Source organism: Tympanuchus pallidicinctus, unplaced genomic scaffold, assembly GCF_026119805.1.
Source record: "Tympanuchus pallidicinctus isolate F22 unplaced genomic scaffold, pur_lepc_1.0 scaffold1, whole genome shotgun sequence".
NCBI lineage: Eukaryota > Metazoa > Chordata > Aves > Galliformes > Phasianidae > Tympanuchus > Tympanuchus pallidicinctus.
Window position 1 is genome coordinate 67,441,701 of NW_026294618.1, and position 25,789 is coordinate 67,467,489.

The 25,789-nt window shown below is 39.5% G+C and overlaps 1 protein-coding gene across 2 annotated transcripts in view; it reads right to left on the reverse strand.

Annotated features, from left to right (window-relative positions):
* The window catches only part of RPS6KA2 (ribosomal protein S6 kinase A2), a 269,674-nt gene that overhangs the window by 204,610 nt on the left and 39,275 nt on the right, over positions 1 to 25,789 (reverse strand). The window contains exon 1 of one of the 2 annotated variants that reach the window (XM_052698911.1): positions 9,886 to 9,923. The exons of the other annotated variant lie outside the window; for it this stretch is intronic. The gene's annotated coding sequence lies outside the window, so the exon portion shown is untranslated. Of the gene's footprint in view, positions 1 to 9,885; positions 9,924 to 25,789 lie in introns of those variants that run through there. 2 annotated transcript variants of the gene reach the window in all.

The following is a 25,789-nucleotide window of genomic DNA, read 5'->3' on the forward strand; positions in this document are numbered from 1 at the left end:
TGACAGCATGCGAGTCTCTTCTGTTAGGAATTTGTAAGTGACCATGGTGAAAAGACTGGAGGAACATAGGCTCATTGGGCTCCTTGTGACCAGGTCTCTCTGAATCTTCTCCAGTCCCTGGCAGATGGCCATTCCTAAGACACTTGAATTCATATCCCCCAATGCTAGGGACAACCTCAGCATAAGGTAAGGGGAAAAGTGACAGCCAGCACACAGAGGCAATAGGATTAACACCCAGACAGCTGAACCACCAGTTTGGGTGCCTGCTGTGTAGCACAAGTTACATTGGCACATTGCTTACATGGGAAGCTGGCTTCAAGTCCTTATGCAACTCAAACCATTCTCCTCCTCCCAGTTTTTTGCTAGAAAAAGAATTTGATACAGAAACCAAAACACTTCCTAAATGCAACCACACAATTACCTGCATACGTCCATCCTTACCCTTAGGCAAAACTAACAAAACTTCTGCTCTCAGTTGCAAAAATGCAAATCTGGAGTAAATGAAAGGCTTTCCATAAGGTCATGATTCACACTAGCATGAATGAAAACAAAATCTCACATTTTGTTAAGACAAAGACCTCTAAGCCACAGTGAATCTCTGCATTGGTTCCAAGTGCCAAATTTCTCTATTTCTCATTAATTTAAATAGAATAGCTATAAATTTTCCATGCTTACTGCTTGGATAAAATCATGCCTTAACTATAAGCAATATTGTTCTACAAGTCAAAGTGCCCCAGCTCTTCTTAATCCTCCTTTGTTATAAAATAATGGGTTTATTTCAAAATACACTTTAGAAAAGAATGAAGAAAAAGAAGATACACAAGTACCAACCAACTGCCCTGTCTGTGCAGAAAAGATGCAGCTCTGCACAGCACAGAAATGTCACCAAGAATCAACTCTAAGGTTTCACATGCCACCCAGTGCTGGGAAATGAATGAACTCTGATCTCCTCGTGTATAAATTGATATAAATAATGCAACTCCAGCATGCCTCTCATCTCAGTGATAACACTAGAGGTCATGGCCTTAAATTGCACCTGGGGAGATTCAAGTTGGATATTAGGAAACATTTCTTCTCCAAAGGAGTGGTCAGGCACTGGAATAGGTTGCCCAGGGAGATGATTGAGTCACTGTCCCTAGGGGTGTTTAAGAAACGTACAGAGGAATAGGTGTACAGAGAGACATGGTTTAGTGAGGAAATATTGGTGGTAAGTGGACATTTGGACTAGATGGTCTTGGAGGTCTTTTCCAACCTCGGTGATTCTACTATTCTAACTCCTGGCAGGATTATACATGCCAAGGAGTCTCTCTCCAAGCTGTAGCAGGAAGGAAGGTATCAGCTCATGATTTGAGAAGGCCAGGTTCAACTCCCTCCCTGTTAGCAACTCAGTGTGCAGTACTGGGAGAACACCAATTGTCTGTGCACTACTCGTGTGCAAAACAAAAATGACATCCTACTTCTTGGATCCCAATGGGAAGTGAGTGTATACCACTGTTCAAGAGACAGGGGGCAGAAGCATGTAAAACAAAACAAATGCATATAGCCCAATTCTATGAATACCATACCCAACAAGGAGCCATTTTATGAATTTACTTTTTCAATAACAATAATTTGGAAGTGTTTGGAGAAGAAGGAAACACTCCAATATAACAACCAAAATGTTTACTTCTAGCTGAAACTATTCCCTTAATTTTTTGTGAAATTATTAATACCTTTTGATAAACTTGAAACTTATCACAAGTTCACAGCTAGCTGTGAATTAGCAATCACTTCCCTCCCTCCCCCGACATCACATCTGAAATACTTTCCTCAAAGTACAAAAACGCATCTCCTATTTGGCAAGCACACAAATATATACTTTTTGGCAATAAGCTGCTTATTGCAAAGACCATGAAAGTGAAGGAGTCAAAATTAAGCTCATTACAATCTTAAATTGTGTCAGAGTTATGATTTGCTCCATAAATTACCAAATTTTAAATGCATGCAAATGTGCCTTACTAGAGAACTACAAATAATTTTTCATGGATCACAGGAGTTCCAGGGAGCATTTCTCTACATATCTTGAGCTCAGTGGTATCACTCATGCAACATTGAGTATTAAATACTCTGTACAATCCCTATTCTGGCAATGGCTTTAAACAGCATACTCTACTGAAACTCTCCTGTGAAATGAGAGTGGTAGATAAATAGCAGGTGTTGTATAAATCATCCAAAAGAAAAAAAAATCACCTAACTTTTTAAAATTCTGCCAAGTCAGCCATAACAGTTAGCAGAAAGTCTCTCTGCACTTAAAATTTCACCAAAACAGAGCAAGAAAAGAAGTTCCTCCGGCACATTCCCCTTCACGAGTTCTTGGAGACATCAGAAAAAAATACATAGACCTTTAGCAGTGGATTACTGAAAAAAGGGTAGGATATAAACTGCAGTTACTTTTCTGTGATACGTGGTCAGGCATTGTGCTTGGAAACCATTACAACATGCGTGGCACAGAGAGCACTTCTCAGTGACATCCATCAGTGGCAACACAAGACAAAGAGCCTGCATGTAGAAATGATATATTACTAGGCAGCTATAAGCCAGTACCCCAGAATTTGTTAGGCTACTCAGAAATCCATAAAACAGCACTGGCAAATTCTACACGGGCAGCTAACAAACCTCTTCTGCACATAAGAGACAGACAGATGAAGTCTTTTCCACAAACTTGTACCTTATGTTGTGACAGCATTTTTCCTGTCGCTTTTATGAAAATCTTGCCCCACTGGCTCTGCCCCCCACAGTACTTGCACAATTTCCCCTACCTCCTTGCTGTTGTTGTGAAGCCTGGTAAGCTCTGATGCTCCTTTCTTGTTGATGACAGGCCCTGCTCTCCCATCCACAACCCCAGAAACACTTACTTTGACTGTAGGAAAACCACCCTGAAAATGTGGGTTCTGATGAGTCAGGATTTTCCACTGAAATCAGCCAATATTGAGGGTTGGTTGTTGTTGCTGGTTTTCAAAAAGTAGGAGTCGGAAATTTGATAAATAATTCAATTCCAGTAGAAATTGTTGTTCTAAAATTGAACAATGTGGCAACTGTTTTAAGCACAGTGAGTCATACCTTTTATCATTTGCATATCAATTTTATTTAGTGCTTTTTTTTTTTAGTGTTTTTTTTTTGTTTTTTTTTTTTTGCTTGGAATTATTTTTTCTCTTTCATTCAACTTCATAGTTGGCTCTTCAAGCAGTGAAATAATCCATACACAACTGCACAACAGTGTCCAAAGAATAAATATCAACCATTCCTGTAAGTACAACCTGCAGGTACCATGAGGACGATTAGGGATAACCAGTTTGGACATACAGCAGGAGAGTTTGCTACAGGCTTATACCCTGTGAATATGTGAAGTAGAAAGAAGCAGAGTAACTTCAAGAAAAAGTGTTAATTATCAGAACATGCTAAGTCACAGTTAACACTACTCATGTACTGAGCCTCTCCATTACCAGTGACAGACAGGGCTGTGGATTTTCTGCTCTTTACCAGTGACATATACACTACTCCTAGAACTTTACATGGTTTTCAGAGACATTCAGTGGTCAAACACTATATTGCAACTCTATACCAAAGAAAAACAAGTCTGGAAATCTATTAGTTAGATACCTCTCAGCATAGTGAAAGCTGTAGAATATATTTTCCCTGATAAGATAAACAAGGGACTAAGAAAGTTCTGTTTTTTTACATGAGATCTCATTTAGCAATGCACTGAAGTTAGCAAAAAAAAAAAAAAAAATTGTAGAAAATTAAGCATCAACTCTCTGACAAGGAAAGAAAGACTTCTGTCCAAGTGTTGCAAAAACCAGGTTCATTATCAATAGCTTTGGGGCAACATAGATTCCCAGCAGTATCTTGAAGTCTCCAGTCTTAGAGCAGCACTCCACTGTGCCAGAGATATCATTATCATCACAGCTGCCTGATTGGTAAGGATGCCACTCCACATTACTGAGGAGATCAGAAATAGAGGTTGATGCTGTGAAATTACATCTTCATAACAGTCAGCTCCTACTGATACCTTCCACCTTGCAATTAAACACCAGAAGGTTAGGGTGGACTCGTCAATAACAGTGTTACTACCTATTAGGATTTCTCACCCACTTGTAGGGATTTCAGTATCAGGAGCCTGTTTGAGCTGTGGGAGAGCTTAAGTTCACCTGTCAAAGATTAGTCAAAGGGTGTCATTGTGCTCATTGACTGCATTCCATAGTTTACATTTTCAGTAAGTTTCTTTTTCAAAACAAGGGTGAGAGGACCACCAACGGCTTATTTGATCCTTTCCCTGCACTCAGCTGCTGAGGGATCAGTAGCAGCTCCAGGCTACAGCTCTGCTGGGTATCCACAGAGGACACAGCCTAATCTGCATCACACCCAGCCCACTCCCACAGCTGTGGCCCGCAGGTGGTCCAGTGAGCCCTCAGGCAGCAAAACAGATTGGATGAAGTGCAAAAAGCAGAGACATGGCTACTAGAAAATGTGTGGCTTGCTCAAAAATAAGACCTTCCAGACTGATTAATTCTGTCCTCTTTTTATCTGCCTTGTAGCTCTTTGTGATGTGCTGCACCTGAAAAACACTTTTAAGGCTTCTTCAAAACAAGCAGCTAGACATTTTGCATTAATGAGATAGAATAAAGCAGCATTTCTAATGATTTCTAATGCACACTTCAAGCAGCTGAGATTTTAGAGGATGCTGGAAAACATGACAGTGAACAATAAATGCTGAGCCAAAGCAGCTAAATCCCTCAGTTTCTGAATCAAAAATGCAAATCTTATTTCCTTCAGCTTGTATAGAAGCTGAATGGTGTGAGATCCAGCTGAGACAATGGTTCCAGCACTAATAAACAAACACCATTCATTAACACCAGCATTGTTAAACACTTACCAGACAAACACCACTTCAATAAAACAAAGATAATCAATCCCCTAGACAGCTCATCGTTCAAGACCCACAAACAAAAAAGGAGCAAGACAGAGACAGAAAATATAGCAGTTCACATAGCAGAAGGCAGATGCAAAGTGGTTTGATGGGAGATTTCCAACATCAGAAATCATGCTGCCCTCCTTGTAACGGTCTATGAGAAATGTCACTGAGCATCACCTGATGACCAAACAAACCTCAAGTCTATCAACTACTGCATCCTGAAGAGTTGCAATGCTGCAGATGTTTAAGAAAGAGCAGGTTGTTTTTAACATTTGTGAACACAAAACAAACACTGGCAAATCATATGCATGATTTCTAAGTTTTTCTGTGTGTACATACAACAGCCCTACTCAACATGGATGACAGTTATATGCACATGTAAAAGTGAAGGTCAATCTATTAACACAGAGATCTCTTCATCTATGCAGCCTCCAGAGCAGTTCAGCTGGGAATAAGGATGCAGCTCAACATCAGAGCTAAATGAAGCCCAGTGCTAGCTGGGCTACAGTGAGCAGGCACACTTCCTATCCCCATTTACATGGGGAGAAGCATGCTCTAGCATCTGCTTAAAATTTTGTAAATCTTTTCGCTGGATCAACAGCCAATTTCAATCCATACAGAAGTTCTGGAAGCTACAAAAGCTTGAGGAATAACAAAACTAAAGAAGTTATGGGAAGTACCTGATCAGGGCAGTGAGGAGCAAGACTGCTTTTATCTCTCTGAAAGCTACTCAATAGATATTCCAAAGGAAACCTGACAAGCAAATGACAAAATAGCTCTACAAACTCACAAGAATACATTAGACCCCTCCTGAAATTCCTCATGGGTTCCCTTCCAACCTAGGATATTCCATGATTCTGTCCCCCGGGCAGTAGCTACAGCCCTAAGTTGCCAGAGTTCAAGAAGCATCCAAACAAAACAACACTTTCAGATGTAAGGTCTGATTTTTGGGTGTTCCTATGAGGAGCCAGCAGTTGGACTCAGTGATTCTAGTGGATCCCTTTCAACTCAAGATATTCTGTGATTCTATGAAATGGTCTCCTTGCCTTTCAGACTCTTAAAACAGAGGATCAAACAGCCTTCTATCAGGAACTGAGACTTCCTTTTTGGCTGCAACTGTATCTTCATCCTTTTAATCTTACTACTGCTACAGTGTAGCCCAGGAAAAAATAAAGTTAAAGCCAGAAAAAGTGAGAAACATTTTTTCCTATTATTTGAAATTATAAACAATTTCACTTGCTTTCTACTTCCACTTCATTGGGAAAAAATGGAGGAAAAACAGGGCCATAACTGTGCTCTTCATAATATAGTGCAGTTTAATCGGTATTTGAAAGGCAATTAAACACTCTGCAGGTGGCTAGCAGATAAGCACCCAGATGTTAGAAGTGACAAATGTGATCCTTCTGGAAGCAAAACAGCTTAGTGAGAGCAGAACATTTGCTCTGAAGTAGAAGCATTGGGCCACCAGGAGGTCCAAGTCACAGGGATTCAGGAAGCCACTCTGGAGTCATCCACATGAGCGGTGGTGGATTCAAGAAGCACTGTACCAGCTCAAGCCTGCACTGACAGATCTGATGACACAGAACAGTGGGACTGTAAATTAACTTTTGAAGAAGTCTGTATCTCTAAAATCAACTATAGACAGGACCTAATTAAGCTAGAAAAAGATTTGACATCAGATCTGCACTGACAGATCTGATGACACAGAACAGTGGGACTGTAAATTAACTTTTGAAGAAGTCTGTATCTCTAAAATCAACTATAGACAGGACCTAATTAAGCTAGAAAAAGATTTGAAGGAGAAATGCAATAAATTAAATGATACGCAGAGTAGCAGGAAAATGAAGGTTCATCTAATCCTTTTAAAGGCTGAAAGTTCACTCTAGCCTTCTTTCTAAACAAATGCTTTCTAGTTGACTCAAATTTTCAGACCATGTGCAGAAATTGCTCAGGGAAATTCTACAGCCGCAGGCAGGCAGTCTAACTTCTGTTCATTCATAAAACTTATCAACCATTCTTCTCCTCTCACTTCAGGTACTTCAAGCACAGAATGTACACCTAAGGTTGTAATCAGTATATTTAAATATCCACAGCTTTATGCTGTTGATTTCAGGTGTTAAGTTTTACACCAAATTCTTGCAGGATTACTTTGGAATCTCCAATGAGTTTTCAGAATTGCATCTCTTCCCATTTCACCAGCAGTCTTCACAGGTGCATTTCCCTACAAGACACTAATCAACACCAGGTGCTTACTCTGCATGTGTGGGCACAGCAATTGGGAACTTCTAGTGATCTCATCCTATAGCTTTTTCTGCCACTGCTGAAGTTGCAGAGATCCCACTCTCAGTGCATATGGCCACTTGGCTGGCATACATGAATAGCAATGCCAATCAGCTGCACACGATCTCAATCCTTCAGAAACTGACTTTATTATTATTATTATTATTTCTCAGGGACTCAAATAGATCAGGCAACTGTTGTCATACATCACCATAGTTTCAATGATCGGGCAAGAGTCAGTTTAGTACAGCAGAAAACAAAAGTGGAACTCTGATATTATCTTTCTCCCTTGCTCTTGCCAAAGGCTATGTGGAAGCTGCAGAACTGCCCCTTGTAAAAGCAGTGAGTGAAGAGCACAGATCTAAAGACAAAGTTGCTCTTTTTAGAGGAACAAAGAACAGTTTTTCACAAATGCAGACTGAATAGTTTGTTCACCATTTGTAATCCAGCATACAGGCTGAATGTTGAAAGGTTTGAATGTCTTCTGCACAGAGAGCTGATTTATGAATTTAAGATCATCTCACCCCATTCCTTATACAACCTCCATCCAGAACAAAAAAAGATAAGAACCAGATGCTACCCAACCCAGCAGCATTCCTGCTCTGGGCCCCACCAAGCAGGGAAGACAGCAGCACTTCAACAGACTCAGAAAGATAGAGCACTGTCTACCCACAGGTAGGTGGGTGTCAGGGCTAACAGCAGGCCACCTGGAAGGTTGCTGTGATTGCAGGGATGCCCTCAGACTTGCCAGTGGTATTTCAAGTACTTCATGCCCAGTGCCCTCGAGTGGGCACATAAAGCACACAGGCAAGGGGCAAAACCTGTTCCTACCACAAAGCATTACTTGCCTTTCTAGGTCAGATGTTAGGAAGAAATTCTTTGCTCAGAGGATGGTGAAGCACTGGCAAAGCTGCCCAGAGAACCCACCCCTGGAGTCATTCCAAAGCCATGTTGCATGAGGCCCTGGGCATCCTGAGATTCTGTGTGGTAGCCCTGCCCATGGCAAGGGGTAGGGACTGGGTGGGTTTTAGGACCCTTTCTAAACCAAGCCTTTCTATGGTTCTGTGATTTAAAATCAAAACCTCATCCCCCCGTACCTAGAAGAGAAATTTCATAGTCCTTGCCACCACCCAATTGTTAACCAACCTAAACACATTTTGAAAAACTACCACGCAAAGTAAACTCCTACCCATTAGTATTTAATCTCTGGCATGAATTCCTTTGAGAAAACAGTACCTTGGCACACACTTGGTAGTTTTACTAAAACATATCATTTGATTCTTGCTCAGTGAAATGGGTGATTTTTACTCTCAAACATCATATGAGATTACAGTAGTAATAGGGCAGAAGTATTTTGTTTTCTGTGGAAAACTACACACGCTGATTGATTGCTTAATCTCACTTAAACAGTCCAGGTGGCTGTGCAAAACAAAACACCTGCCAGTAAAACCTCAGAAATGGAATTGTGTTGGCCAACACCATACATTCACAATGAACAAGATCAGCTGATGAAAGCCAACCTTCATTCTTCTGCACATGCTAACCTGAAGCAGAAATGCATTTTGAAATAGCTTGCCTGAAATAACATATCCATTGACATACTGCATAAATGTCAATTATTTCTAATTCAAGCTTGCAAATACTGGCAATCTTCATGTGCGCAACGCGAGTTCAGAAGAAACTACTGCTGAGCAAACAAAAGGATTACCATAGCAGCAAGAAGGGATTTTTAGTTATCTTATAGTGGCTAATACCAAAATGGAATCTATAACAGATGCAATCTTACAACAGCTAACAGAATAAAGTCTCACCCTGCTTGAAGAATGGAAGACACAGACAATGATGGCTACAATATCAAACACAAATTTTGCAGCAAAAATAATACTAGTGTAGTATGTATCTATCTGCATGATTGTCACTTTCAAAAATAGAGGACATAGTTATTTGAACATTTCTACCACAGTAGCAGAAATCTTATGCTATTTGAATCAGAATTGAGCCGCATCAAATAGAGGAAAAATGATTTAAAAAAAAGGAACATTCTTACCCCTCAGAAATAAAGTATTCAGGGTACAGTAGTAGACCTGAAGCACGAGATCACTACAGTATACGTTAAACAGATGTAATGTGCTGTCTAGCAGCAATAAATTTAAAAATTGCAACAGCAGCAATCTTAATGAAAAGTTACCCAAAAAACTGCTTGAGTTCTTTCTCCCTCAGGCTTGTATTTAAACTATCCCAGTTCAATACAAAGGAGACAAGAGCAAAAGGATATCCAGACCAACTAGAGCAGCGTTTGTATCAGAGATGCTTGTAAACTGTGCTTAAGGAAACAGCAAGGATATATAAAGATTTTCTTCCCCCCTCACCCAAGCCTCCTTCTTTCTCCTAGTCACTGAAGAACATGTCAGGTTCTAATAACAAGCAATTAATCAATTGTCTGAACCAGCAACAAGTGTAGGATACATAATTTTAGTCATCCCACTGGTAAAAGTAACTCAGCACCACTATAGTAGATGTAACACTACAATGCAACAGAAAACACAGCAATAACAGCAGGGTAGCAAAGTCTTCAGCAGTAACAAGCAAGGATAAGCCCAAATGCAGCAACGGACTCAGAAAGTCCGTTTTTCAAAGGAAAAAAATCTGCTTACCCTTGGAAGACCTCAAGCACACAGCAATCTCCACCAAGATATCTCCACTGCCAACCCTTAAATGAGGTCTGGGAAGGGGTGGTTCCTGGCTCCACCCATTCTGGTCACTCAGGTACACTGCATGCACCTGAGCTCTGCTGGGTTGACCCTGCCTTCCCACCAGGTGTTCAGTCACTGGCTCAGGCTGTGACTTGGCATTTCTGCTACAGTAGATATCCTCGTGTATATTTAATTTTGGGTTTCTCAAGTCATGCTGTCTCACATCCTAGTGGACAAGTCACTGAAATCTGGAACCTGTAAACACCAAGTATCACTACTGATCTCAAAATTTAAAAGTCTGTGAAGGAGGCTGCAAAGAATACAAATGAGACTCAATAAACAGCATTTAAGAGCTGTCAATCAGACCACAAACTTTAGTAGGTGTTTGACAGTTGGTGTGTCTATAGCTTCGAAAAATCTCCCATTCACAAGGTACCATTTGTCATAGTCTGCGTATAGTGCTACTACTACTACACACAGATTTTAATCACTTAAAACACATCACCAGCAGGAAAATACATTTAGAAATTCAATGTTATCGGTTTAGCATCCCATCAATTTCCAATACAAATTGATTGTAAGAAAAAATATGCTACACCAAAGTATACAATATTATTACCACTTTTAAAGAAAAAGGTGCCTCATCTTTTATTTCTGAATTTTTTTTTTTTTTTAATTCTGAAAATTTCCACTGAAAGTCTCATTTGGGCCACAGGAAAATTGGTGTCAAGCAAAATAGTTATATTCCCTATCTGCAGTAGAAGGTGCTGGGAGTCTGTTACAAATAGGTTTGTTTATTCCATTTTTGGAGCAGCTCTTCTGACTTGGCAAATATGAACACTTAAAAAAACAAACACAAAAAAGTCCATAATGTATTTCATTTGTTGAGAAAGGCACTTGAGCTTTTTCTGCCCACATTATGTTGCCAGGCATTTATTTAAGGTTGCCAAGCCTAGGAAAAGGTTTATTATTCTTTCTTGAACAATTATGGCATATGGCAAAGCAAAAGCCTTATAGTGACTGAGGCCATCAGGTAAGCCACTGCTCACCCCATGTGTTGTGATCTAATCAGGAGATGCACTGGCATGCTCTACAGTCTTGTTCATAGAGCCTCTTACCTTGTGCTCAAAACACAGCCTAACCATGCTGGCCTGCTCTGAGGCTAACAGCTCCAAGAGGTACAAGACAGTGCAGAACCTGGCCTGTACTCTCCTTTTCTTCCTGTATTTGAAAAAAATACAGAGCTGACAAAGCTGTTTATCAGTTCATGCCCTCTGAAATCAATGGGTTCTTTACGTATCCTAAGAATATTCTCATGAATTTGATTCAGAGGATACTACTGAATCAAAATCCCTCTGACAATATATGGATTACTGGTGTTTTGTTGTTTGTTTGTTTTTTCCCAGAAAGAAGGTACGTGAATAAGACATTAGAATAAAGCTATGGAGAAATGCAGCTATGCAAAAATGTTTGCTTTATGTTCTTCAACTATTGAATAGCTTGCCATATAAATTAAAATGGCAATGCTCAAACAGCATCAAAAGAAATTTTATTCAACATTATTTTCCTCAAAAAAATTGACTGCTTTTTAGTCAAATAATCCACATAACTATTCCAAGGAAACCATCTAGAAGATTAAAATTACAACCTCCTATCTTCTTGTATCCTCCTCTTACAGATTTGATAATCTGTGTTTAGTAGATGTAAATTAACTATACATTGTAAGATACGAGTAACCTACATGAAAAAAAATGCCATTGTTCTGGCTTACAGAAAATAAAGATGAAGTGAAAACTTGTGGTATTTAATGCAGGCCAAAATTAAATTTTGCAGAACTGCTGAGAGAAAAGCCCATGTTTATTTATAAAAGAGTAATAAAATAGTTATAACTTAACAACAACAAAGTGAAATAACATTAACAGTGAACGTTGAGGGCCAAAGAACCTCATATTTGTACCTGAGATTATGTTAGTGCCTTGTAAATGTTAAATTAATCATGCTCAGGTACATATCTAAGATACTTACCCCCCTAACAAATGTTGCACCGTTTGAAAGAAACAAAGCAATTGCAGTATCCTTACAATTCACCATGTTCTGTTGGGACTTCTTTTGTCACCTTGCAGGACTTGACTTTGCTACAGGAAGTGAGATCAGTTTCACGGGGCTTGGAAATAGGACTTTGCAGTCCACACAATGTCTTCAGAAATAAACAAAAATATTAATATCCCAATGAAGTACATATCATCAAAGAACCATATTTTCCTGTACATTAAAAAAAAAAATGAAACAGAAACCAAGTTGAAGTGTCAATGTGTGGGGCTTCTTCCCAGCAGCATGGTAAGGATTTCTTACGTGGATTTAGTGTTTGGCACTCAAGTCATGGCTAAAGCTTGCCAACAGCTAGCAAATCAAGATTCATTTTTAAGCACTGATCAGTAAGAGATCTGCATCATTAGAACAAGCTATTTTTTTTTTAGTATATAGCATGTTATCTAAACAGTGTTATGGGGACAAATTAAGAGAGAAGATGTTATCACATCAGGAGAGCATAAGCTGACACTTTTATTTTCATTGTATTGCATCAAAGCATGTATTGTACTTTGGACATCACAATTATTTCCTCTCTCCTCTACATTACACTTTACACTGGCTGGTTACTAACTCAGTTTAGAAAATAGTCTACCTGTGCAATACCTCCACATCTGCACAGTTGTATTACATATTATCTTCCACACAAATCTCATAGCACACTTCAAACAGGTTTTATCCATTGTACATGATCTGATGGCCTAGATCCCCAGCTGCAATATGTCAGTGTCAATTTTTTGATTTACGCAAGCTGAAGATTGCATGTATGTGAACATTTTCACTCCAGCTGCTGCACTGCCATTTCTGAAGTGGAAAATTGTAGAGTGTTCAGCTATCTCCTGAATTACTCATCTCAAGTAACTGAAAAATGCTATATCAAAATGAGTTGAGTTAATCTACGTCATTACACACATGAAAAATGCAGAAATCAATCCATATGCTTAATCTTGCACAACATAAATCAGCTGCTGAAAAAGGAGACCAGGGTATATAGTTAATGTGGGTGCAGATATTTCTGCCCAAGCAGGCCAGCAGAAAACAGAAACGAGTATTTAATTGCTAAGAAAAGCAGGATCCTCTAATTGCACCATTGCATTCACTCCCTGAGATTAAAAAACACCAATTCATCTGCCCTGTGGCTGTTGCTTTTGATTTAAGAGCAGTAATGGGATTATGAAGCAAATCCTCCCATCATCCATGATAATGCATGTTGGTTGGGATCACCTAGTGATTTTGGTACATATATATATCACATGCCTTCAGACAAAGTGTCTTGCTTTCAATTAGGACGGAATTGTTTTCTACAGGTGCTACATTTTGGTTCTACCAGAAAAACAACATTGATAACACTCCAAAGTTTATAATTGCTGCCAAGCAGTGCTATACAGAGCCAAGGCCATATTCATTGAAGGGCCCAAGGTGCAGGGAGCAAACAGGATTTGAAGAGCTGCCTTAAACTAGCTAAACAATGTCATGCAGAAAGATTTCTGAAGGGGCTGGAAGTTCATCTCTCTCTCTTCTGCTGCTCAGAGGACTAGTTAGAAGGTGGTGAGAAATTGCTTATGCACTGTTTGTTATATACATTCTTTTACACAGAATGGCCAGGATTGGAAGGGACTCAAGGATTATCAAGCTCCAACCCCCCTGCCACATGCAGGGCCACCAACCTCCCCATTTAATACTAGACCAGGCTGCCCAGGGCCCCATCCAACCTGGCCTTGAACACCTCCAGGGGTGGGGCATCCACAACCTCTCTGGGCAGCCTGTTCCAGCACCTCACCACTCTCTCTGTAAAGAGCTTCCCTCTGACATCCAACCTAAATCTTCCCTCCCTCAACTTAAAACCATTTCCCCTCATCCTGCAGTTATCAACCTTAACAAAGAATTGATTCCCCTCCTGTTTGTAGGCTCCCATGTACAGGTATATAGTCATAAATGTATATAACTATATAGATAGTCATAACTACTACCTTTTTTCTTTTTCTCTCAGTAAATAACTTCCTCAACCCACGGGTTTTTCTTTTTTTTTCCCCCCATCTACAGTTGTTTCGTCTATCACACTGGGAAAGACTAAGGAGAGAGCAAATTGTGTGGTGCTAAGTCACCTGCCAGGTTAAACCACAACAGAAAGCTAAAAAGTAGCCTCTTCTTCAACTATATGCATTTTGATCCCTAAACAGAATGCAAGTGTCTGAACAAGTGACTGGTCCTTCGTACCACGCTAAACCCACTGCTTTCCTTTGATAGCTGTCTTGAACTGTATGAAGAAGGAAATCCAAAGGTCTAAGCACTGCACAAATTGGAATGCAGTTTCTTTCATAAAGATATTTAGCTGTACAAAAACATTACTATCAGCTGGAGAAAACATCCAGAAATACTAATTAGATGTCTTTAACTCCTGTATCCCACATTAAATGAAATTAAGAGTTGTATTTATTGCTCCATTTAACAAGACCATTTTGTATGGCCATCCTTTAAAAAAGCTAGCATAAATTAGGTCATCTTGCACATTATCTGCTACCTGTAATAGCTGATTCCATTCCTGGACGTTTGCTCAGCAAATATTTAATTCTATTGGCTATCCATTAAATACATAAAACCATTGCTTAACCTTTAACCAGCTCAGCACTATGCTTGGAAATCTGGTCATCAACTCTGATAATTAACACTCCAAATCCCGCTAACATCTTCTCTATACATCCACAAACCCAAGGTCAGAGGGGTTAATATTTTGTAGTTAAAAATGCTGATAACACATAATTGGCAAAGAAGAGGAGCCTACCAACAGAGAGCAGCAGAGCGAGCTAATTTTCTAATAAATAAACTGAAATAGATTACGGGAGAATCACAGAAATGAACAAATATGGCTGAGGTGCGTAAGACAGGATTTTGTAGGCTAAGTGGGTATAGGAGTATCCTTTGGAGCAGGTTGTAAGAGTTGCGATCGCACATTTTGGGACATCTTACTTCCACTTTACCAGCCACTGTTACATTGAAAATGGATTATTTAATGGACTTCTAAATTCAGAAGAGCTGGTCATTACAGTATCTCTGTGGTCACTGGAACTGTGTTTTATTGGCCAATTTTTCAAGACATCCCTCTTGCCCCCAGTTAAGATATTCAAATATGCAAAGGATGCACTGTGACCTTCCCTGTGAAAATTATGAGACTTGCTCATTAAAAATGCAGGACATCAAAGCTAAGTATTTTTTATTATCTCTCCCCTATAATCACTTGCTTCTAATCTTCCTCTTTTTGCACTTAACCATACAATAACAGGTACCCCCAAAGAGTTTAAACTTCTTTGTTTTGTGAGCAAGAAAAAAGGTTGTCTCATAAGGAAACACAGTTTTCATAGCAACAACTAACTGAAATAACTGACATTTAGATGCAAGAAGCACATTCATTCTTCATTTTTGGAATAATAAAATCATACAGGCTTAAAAGCTTCTCTGCATTTGATGTTATAACCTGCAGCCCTGTACAAGATGGTAGGTTGAGATTGGCTTAGATCAAAAAAGCTTTAAGTACTTCCACATACTGTAGAAAGAAACAGTGACCACTTAATAGAAAGACTATCCTGAATTACAATCTTCACATTAAAGAAAAGCAAACAAGAACTCTTAAACTGCAAAAATGTAGAAAGATTTATGTTGTTCCCCCCACCCTTTGTATGTTTGATTTCAACTCTTGACAATTTGGTGAGTATAGAAATTAATACCACTGGCTATTATAAGTACAATTTCAAATCTTTCCCAGCAGATTAGTAGTTATGAAAAGATTTCCTTGCATCAGGTGGTTCAGCAAACTGCAAGAGCCATTGCAAGTCATTCATATATATATTTTTAATTGTTGCTCTGTTTTCTTAGAAATACAGTATAGTATGATATTTTATTAAGATCTCAGTTACCTCTATAAGCTTTTACTTCTGTACATTTAAATATAATTGTCTATTTAATCCAGTTTAACTACGTAAGTTCAAATGAGACCCAAAATGAGACAAGAACATCAGCTAAAGTACCATCTAATTAAAAATACATACACAGGTAAAATTTTCAGGACTTCCCATTATCACTTGTTGAGGGCTGTTGGGAACAACGATGCATTAATTTGCTTTAGTATTAGTTGTGCCTCCCCCTCAGCCCCCAGCCTTACAACCCCCAAACCAGCTAAACCATTCATGCCCGCTTTCATTGTTGATGAGGCAGTTAGGTGGATTTAACATCACACCATCTGTCTGTCTGAACAAGTTGTAGTCATAAAGCTGCTAAAGCTTAAAGGAGATATTTGCACAGAAATCAGGGCTGCAAAGAGTAAATAAAACTTATGAAGCTAAACACTAAACAAAGCTGGCTTTCAATTAAACTGTATTCCTGGTAAAGCATGTGTGATTACTCCTGTAAGGATACTTTCCCTGCATCTAATCCTAATTTTCTAGTGCTGCAGCTTCAAGATAGCACTGAAATGCATATCCATCTTTCAAGAAAACAGAAATTGTTTCATTTTAAATGTACACTTCAGTAAAGGAAGAACAAACAGTGCATGTAACAGGAAAGACCAATTCCTATAGTTGCAACTGAGATCTTTTAACTTCTCACTCAGTCTTCTAACTTTCAGCTGAGAATCTGGGAAGTTTTGTTTACTTGTCTTGAGACACATTTCTGTGTGGTAGGGGAAACAGAAAAGAAAGGGAATGAGATGAGACCATAGTAAGACAAGTGGTCTTTCAAGGAGAAAGTACTATTAATCTTGAATTTCCAGTAGTTTTCGTAAAGAATATTAAGATTGAAGTAAACAGCCCCAGCACACTATTCATAAAGAGATGATCAACATGGTGTTAATTTGCTTCTTCCCAGAAAGTCAGAAGCCTTCTTGTTGTCTTCTTCCTTTCTTGACCAAATATGACCTGTGTCTTTAGAAGATTTGGAAAAGCACCACTTAAGTTATTTTGACTTTTTTCCCCCACTATACATAGTAGCCTTTTTTTTTTTTTTTTTTTTTTGACAAAACCTAAGGAAGAGGATAGGAATGAAGAGGGTACTTAAGTTTCACAACACCCTATACTTTAGTATGTGTGAAGAAAGAAGAAAATGGCATGCAATGCAGTTTCTGAAAGTTACCAGTGGAGTTTAAGTAATCTACAAGGCTGAATGTTGTGCTTACGGCTACACTCCACATATCAGTTTTGCTGCTGCTTCAGAGGATTATCTACAATCACATAGATTAGTGGGGTTTTAAAAGGAATTAAGGGATTTGATATGTTTTTGTACTCATCATTCTTTTCAATTCACTTAATGTGAAACATTATCCCATTGCTGACCTCCACTGTCTGCAGCTAAGGGTCACTTTCAGTTTAAATTTCAGTCATTTGCAAAAGGCATACAATCTTCAGACACTCTCCCACTCATCATGAAAGGTGAGAGTCTGAAAATTCTCCAAATGAGAGAATTTGCAAACAGGCAGAATCAGTTATTCTCTGTCTTACTATATTTAAGTTTCTATACTGCAGTTTACACAGAGTGAACTCCACTTTGCCAGACTTAAGTGATACAAAAAAAATTATGCCAGCCTCAATCCAATAGCACCTTGAATACCGCAAAATTTGTTCCAAGCTCTTCTCCCACATCTATGACGCTGCTTAAAATTGAGTACATGACACAGTGGGTTTCCCTCCTCCCCTCCACAAGCTTCTGTCCAAAAACATAAGAGGAAAATTTTAAGAGTCATTCATCTGTAAATACTGATTCTCAAATCGGCTTTTGTAGGATTCCAGACTAAACTTCTTAATTAAAATACAAGTATACAGATCCTTCTAGAGTGACGCACGTTGGGAGGGTGTGTAAAATAACAGTGAGCAGAAGCATCAACTTTCTCCCTCCTCCAGCTGAGTTCTGCCTGGGCCTCTGCATCTGAGAAAGGAGAGCTCACAATTACAGGGCTGTAGGAATGGCTATTACCAGTCATCTTCTTTCAAGAATTTAGAAATGCTCCCTCCTACATTCCTTCTCCCACTTAACGAGTCTTCTTGGCAGACTCTAAGAGTCCATGCATGTTTTATTCTTCTACTTTCCCCTGGGTTCTTTAAATTGATTTCCCTAAACTCTAAGAGACATTGCTACCCAGAGAGCTGGAGCATGAAGGTTTACCCCTCACACTCCTTTGACGTAGGTGCACAAGAGTCATTAGTTTGCTTTGAGGCCAGCTTCCCCAGCTGCATTAGGTCAATGTGCCCCATGCTGCCATGGAAACTCTGGCCAAAACCAAGTCTACAGCATGTTTTATTCACTAGACTGTTTGCATTCTGCTCCCTTAACTGGTGGAGCACGAAACTGGTTACTAATGCTACCTCATTTGAGGGAAATCTGCTATTCTGTTTCAACTGCTCTCCTAACAATAGGCATTGAGCTGCAGAGCAGCTTTCATATATGCACACACAGAGCATACCAAGTAACTGCTATTCGTGACTGCTAATATTGAATAAGTGATTAGATGAGATGTTAACAGGTAAACAAGACACTTTTCTGGCATCAGTACCAGCATGCAGTTTCAAGCCTGAGGACTGTATATGCCCTCTTCAGAAGCAGAAATAACCATACTGGAGTCTAATGGGAGAGGTAACAAAACACTAACCACTGTTGCCACTAAACTACGTATCTCTTACGAAGTTTCCATCATCCATTTTCCAAATTTCTCCATGGCATTTATAAGTTTAGATTTTGTTACTAAACTGAACCTATGTTTTCCAGCCAAAAGATGACTGCATAAAAACAACATTTACAACATATTTCTGAATCAACTTCGCCATGTTTTCTCAGTTTCAATTCCCTAGTACCTGATGGAAAGGCATTATGTTTCACAATCACTCAATGTTTTTACTAATACTGTAAAAGCTAGGGCTCGAATGCTGTGTATAAGGGATTGGAAATATTTCACTTTCCATTTCTTCCTATCAAAACTGTATAGATGGTGAGCAGAGGAGGGAAATCTGAAAAAGAATAAAACTTTACTAATTCTTGTTAAGGCTCCACCAAAGCAGACTAGTGTTACTCAGTACAAGAAACAGCTCCCCAGACTGTTTAAAAATAGAAAACAAATTTTTAGAAAGGTCTTTCTTTCAAATTGAGTACATAGCTTTAATATAGGTTTGTTCCCTTTTACTTAGTGCCCCTCATCTTGCGCTGTCACATCTCCTATGGCAACATGTCAAAAATTTGATTCTAAGCTTTTTAATAAACTTGGCAAGAACCATATGTACCTTGTGTACAATTAAGTTATAAATCCATTGGTAAACATTTTTTTTTTTTAGAGGAGCACTTGCAATCAAGCACTAGATGTAAACTTGTCCAGAGTAACCATTATCTGCAACAATTGACCACTTGCTTCAACAAAAGGCGTTCAGCATTAGGAGGACAATTGCAGCAAATACTTGGTTCAGAAGCTAGCAAAAATCAGGTTTGTTAGCCCGGATTTACTCAAGTGGGCAACAAGTGCAGCTGCATAACCACTTCTAGAAGCAGGGCTTGTCTTTCAATCAAGAGAATTGCTTTCTGCACTTGCATTTCTCTTTTTCATTACAGTCAGATGATAAGTTGAAGAGTTCAGATACAACTTTTAAGAGAATTAGGTTATTTAAAATGCCATTTTGATGTAAAATTTGTAGTGGGTAAATGTTAAGCCAGGAGGCCACTAATGGCACATTCTGTTCCAGCAAAAATTGAAAGGCAAGAGATTGAAACAAAGAAAACAACTTTCTTACGTTTACCACCATTCTCTTCTGTATTTTCTCTTTTACCAACAAACCTCTTGCAATAGCATCCTCAGCTATTTTACATAGGTTTTAATGTCATTTGATAAATATTGCAGTTCATTATTACCTTAAAAGTTGAAATAACAGAATAGTACCTTTCGTCAAAATTTAAGATGCTAAAAAAAAGACTTTTGGATTCAGGGAAAACTGAAATTTCAGTGACAGATTTTTTTCCCCTGCCCTCCTTCTCCCCACTTCTGTTGCTGCTGCTCAGTATTTCCTTCATCTATGAAAGGGAAGTAATTTTCATAACTAGGTATTTTCCTCCAGCTTCCCCAGGCTGTTAGTTCCCCCAAATAAATAAGCATATTTGCAGTTCTATACTATAAACTGATTCAGACAAATCAGTACCAGAAGTTTGATTCCCAGTGTTCAATTCTCCCTGCTCACAACATTCCTTCTGAAAACACGCATAAGTAGGTGCAAGGTCACAGCAATACACAGCTCTTCAAACTGAAACACTTCAGCTTTTCTAATGCTTTTATGAATGGTTCATTTTTCCCTGCACAACCGTGCATCTTCTAATATCTTTTGTTGAAGACAATCTGCTGTTTCCTGAAGCTTTATAAAAGCTGAGATAAAAAATTTCCAGTTATTTTTCCTTACATTTAGCATAGCTGCTAGGTTTGTACTAAGATGGCTTTTCTTCCGCGCCACACTCAAGAGTAAGACACAGCAGATGCCCTCATACAAAGTAGTTCATTGAGAAGGCTGCGAGATCACCTTGATTTTCAGAGCTTAACAATGCATCCTCTTAAGGCCTCCAGAGATATTCCCCAGAAGATTAAACTTAAGTATTAATTCGTTTTCCTCTTTATTAAAAAGATTAGATGAAAGCTAGAATGCCTGTACCTGTTTCCTCTGTCATATCAGTCTACACAAATGCACCTTTATTTTCTAGATTAACAGATGGCTTGTATTTAAATAGATAAGTCTTTCTTTTATTCTACAGACAAGGCAGAAATTTTCGATTATCTATCAACATAAGATAGGAAAAGAAAAAGGGGATGAGATCTTATTAACATCCTGCTGAAAAACAAACAGCAAAACAAGTTATTGCCTTTCTGCATCAACCTTCCAAGGAAACTGGCTGCAAGATGTTTCTAGATATACAACACAAACTACATCAAATGAGTAGGGTCCTATAAGAGCTTTATTTTGAAAACTTGCATTTGTTTCTTCCCATTTCCGCAGTTTCAATGAGGGGAAAAAAAATTTAAAAATGAAAATCTCCTAATCACATGGCGCCTGCTACAGTTTAATTCTCCAAGAGAGCAGCTGAGGAGTATCTGAATTCTAAAAGCTCTGGCAAGAAAAAAAATTAAACTTATATTGAAGAACAAAGGAAACCAAAGCACAGTTCAAGCTCAAAACCATATGCTGTATTTGTATGACAAAATTTAAAAATGTCTATTTGATTCTGGCAATGTAATGTAGAAAAACACTGGCAATTAGTTTTAAGATTTTCTTGGGAGAAAGTGATAAAGGTTTTCCTTCAGCGCTAAAAGTTGCATTTAAAGATGATAGCAAAACTCTCTTAAATTAAGTAAAACAAAAATGAAAGTTGCATTTATAACCTTCTGCCCCTTAATGCTAATCTGCACTCTAGGCCACAAGATTTTCAATGACTTTGGTGAGCATGAGTTGATGACTACATGAAAGGGGGTTAAACTGCCTGGTCTGGGAATGACCTGCATTACAAACCCTGTCTTAATATCATCAGGAATTCAGAAAAAGGGCATTAAAGCTGATAAGACATATTACCTATAGAATTCCTAGTTATTTTAATGCTCTGTTTCTATAGAGCATATTCTGCTGTTATATCCAACAACACCCAGCCTTGCTCTTCTCAGGCCATTCATCTCCTAGGAAGCTGTCCTTAGAGACAAAGAAGCAGAACAAAGCTGGCTACTTTTAAAAGATGCCTTTCTGAAAGCACAAGAGCTCTCCAACTCTCAGAATAAGAAAGCAGACATGAAAGGCAGGATACTAGCATGGGTGGCAAGGACCTGCTGGTCAAACTGTAGGAAAATAAGGGATTATACCAGCTGTAGAAACAAGTATGTGTCACCTGGGGAGAATGCAGTGATGCCGGCTGGACTTGCAAAGAAGGGATTAGGAAAGTGAAGGTGCAGATGGAACTGAACATTGCAAGAGATGTTAAAAACAACAAGGAATTCTATAGGTAAACTGGACAGAAGGTGGACAGAAGGGGCAGGCCTTTCTCTATTAAACGAGAAAGGAAAATTGGCTATTATAGATATGGAGAAGGCTGAGGTACTAGATGTGTTTGTTTTTACCTTGGTCTTCACTGGCAAAGCAAGTCCAAGACCATATCATGAGACTGAATGTATACAAGTCAATAGGGTGCAGATAACACACACGCCAGGGTGCTAAAGGAGCTGGTTGATATAGTTTCTGAGCTGCTCTCCGTCATATTTGAAAAGTTGTGGCTGTTGAGCAAAGTCCCTAGGGACTGGAAAAAAGGTAACATCACTCCAATTTACAAGAAAGGGAGGAAGAAGGACCCAGGGAACCACAGGCTGGTGAGTCTCACCTCTCTGCCTGGGGAAGTCATGGAACAGATCCTCCTAGAAGACACATTAAGGCACATAAGGGATGAACTGGAGATCAGAGACAGCCATCTTGTCTCTACTGAGAGAATGTCATGCCTGACCAATTCAGTGGTACTCTATGGTGGAGTGATGAAATCAGTGGACAAAGGGAAGGCAACAGATGTCATCTACCTGAATTCATGCAAGACCCTCAACACAGTCCCTCACCAATCCTCATCTCCAAACTGTAGAGATACAGATTTGAGGGGTGTACAAGCCAATGGATAAGGAAATTTGTTGGCCAGCAGGAACAGAGAGGTGATGGTCCCCCTTTATTCCGCACTTGTGAGGTCACATCTGGAGTACTGCATCAAGGTCTAGGGCCCCTCTATAGGAAAGATGTGGAGTTGTTGGAAAGGGTCCAGAGGAGAGCTACAAAGGTGAGGGCTGGAGCACCTCCCCTACAAAGGCAGGCTGACAGAGCTGGATTTATTCAGCCTGGAGAAGGCTATGAGGAGACCCCACTGTAACCTTCCAATCAAGGAGGAAAGGTTTAGATTGGATGTCAGGGAGAAGTTCTTTACAGAGAAAGTGGCAAGGTGCTGAAATAGGCTGCTCAGAGAGGTTGGGGATGCTTCATCCTTGGAAGTGATCAAGATCAGATTGGATGAGGCTCAGAGCAGCCTGGTCTAGTACTAGGTCTGGAGGTTAGTGGCCTTGCCTGTGGCAGGGGGGCTGGAACTCAGTGATCTTTGGGGTCCCTTCCAACCTGGGCCATTCTGTGATTTTATTATCTCACAAAAGACTTGCTCAGGACTACTGCTTGCATGTAGTCTAACAAGCACATTTCTTTGATAGAGTATTGCTGAAGATTAAACACAGACCTTACAGAGGCATCTTAAAATCCTACACCTCTGAAGCTGTCTTTAGATATTTTGAGTTTTAGAAATATGCAGTTAGAGCTACACAGTATATTTGAAGCAAGTATTAAATCCTCATTTACATACTAGGTTACAAGTGTACTGTGAGTAATGATTTCTAGTGTTTGATGGAACATTATTCTGCTTGGGACAGGAAATCAGACAGCCAAAGATGAAATACAGACACACCCACAAGGCAGCTTAAAATGAAGATGTATCTTAGAGCTGCTTTTTTCCTGTTAAATCAGACAATTACTAGTATGAGGTAAGTGAAGCAATCTTTTTGCCTACACAATTGAAGTATAGATTTGTTAATATTATTCTCAAGAAAACAGGGTATATACATTTCCTCTAAGACACACCTCGTTTTGTAGCCTGCAAACTTAAAATAGATGAGAAAAACACAAGCAAAGGAAGAGATGGTTAAATTTGTGTGATACCTTCATTTATATAGTGCACCAGAACTTATTAAGAACAGATTGGTGCCAAGCTTACAGTTTTTACTTCTTGAAAGTTTCAAAACAGAAAGCTCATATATTTCTGCCTTTTAGGAATAGTCACAGTCAGCAATGGCTGCTGAAAGGGAGATTCTGTATCACTCCAGAAAGCTTCAAAAGCTGGCACACATCAATGCTAATGCTGGACTCAGTATAGTAAGCAAATAATGCAGCTACACACAATTAACAACACCAGGAAGATCATACGGGTTATATCTACTGCACAGATACTTGATTGAATGGAAGACCAGATGAATTCAATTGAAAAGTCAGTGACCTATCACACTGGTAACACAGGCAAAAAAGAATATGAACTTGACCAGAATGGTGTTCAGACTATTTGAGCATTGTACCTACAGGAAGAACGACTTACGCCTGCAGCAGAAGCTGCACAGCATGAGCATTTTGCTGTTAACTATAGTGCTAAATCCTGGATAGAGGTTTAAAAAAAAAGAAAAAAAAAAAAGCAGCTGGATAGAGTGGGAAATCACTTAAAAAAAAGCTAAGAATGAAGGTATCATGCTTGAGGACAGGGTACAACTTGAGGATTTAGCCAAGAGGATAAGGTCATTTAGGTGAAGAAAAAGGAGTTCCATTTTCCAAATGGCATCATTTGGATGAAATAGAAGATAGTGCAATAGACATGGCAGTAAAATTACTGTGCTCAGTGAAAAGTGTTCCCCTGGGGGGAAAATGAGAAAACAGCAGTTTTAGAGAATGCCTTAGATTTATCTGGAGTACTGAGTCCAGGTCTGGAATCCCCAGCACAAGACAGAGAGAAAGCTGCTGGAGAGGGTCCAGAGGAGAGCCACAAAAATGGTCAGAGGGCTGGAGCACCTTCCCTACAAAGACAGGCCGAGGCAGCTGGGCTTGTTCAGCCTGGAATAAAGAAGGCTGCAGGGTGATTCCATTGCAGCCTTTCAATACATTAAAGGAGACCATAAACAGGAGGGAAGTCAACTCTTCGAAAGGGTAGATAACTGCAGGAAAAGCGGAAATGGTTTTAAGTTGAGGGAGGGAAGATTTAGGTGGGATGTCAGGGAAAAGTTCTTTATTATGAGTAGTAAAGATACTGGAACAGGCTGCCCAGAGAGGTTGTGGATACCCCATCTCTGAAGGTGTTCAAGGCCAGATTGGATGGGGCCTGGTCTAGTATTAAATGTGGAGATTGGTGGCCCTGCCTGTGTTGGGGGGGGCATTGGAGATTCATGATCCTTGAGGATCCTTCCAACCCAGGCCATTCTGTGATTTGATAAGGATCATGCAGCAGATCAGAGAGCAAGAGGGATGCAACTAACCTGGGCACTCCTTTCTGAAAGTCAGGATGGTTATTATTTGACAGGTTTCTAACACTTCAGCATTCACCCTAGAACGTGGAGTACATGGATGTAGTTCAAGTCCAGAAGTACTTTTCAAGAGCCAGGAATGCCAGTGGCAAGTGCTTGCCTGCTGGCAAAAATAGAGATATTGGGGGTGAGAACTTCTGTTAACTGAAGGGATGAGTTGCAATCTCCATAGACACTCTGCAGAGCCAAGCGGTGCATTAATAAAGAAGGGAGGAGAGAAACCTGTATCGTAATCTTTGCCTGTATATTTGGAGCATCATCAGTGCAGCACCAAGACTTGAGCAGCTCTGTAGAACTTCCCATAGCACTAAAGCCATGCACTTCCTCTGCAGCTGTACCAGGCCTTGCCCAGCACTGTCATCACAGCAGTGCCTTCATCCACCTTGTGCCCTCCTGTGTGTCAGAGAGCATCACTCCCATTAGGGAAGAATCTGGGGAGTACAGCTCATGTCATTTTAACACACATTTGTACCAGTCAAAGGCTAGTGTGTATAAACATGGGAACACATCCATACACAACTGTTGGCTTTCTTTTGTTTCATCTTACAGTAGTGTCTCACATCTTCCTCTTTACCTACCAATCCTTTAGATGATGTAATAAATTATAAGACACCAATTACTTGCCATCATTAGCCTAGTTCCACAGGCATC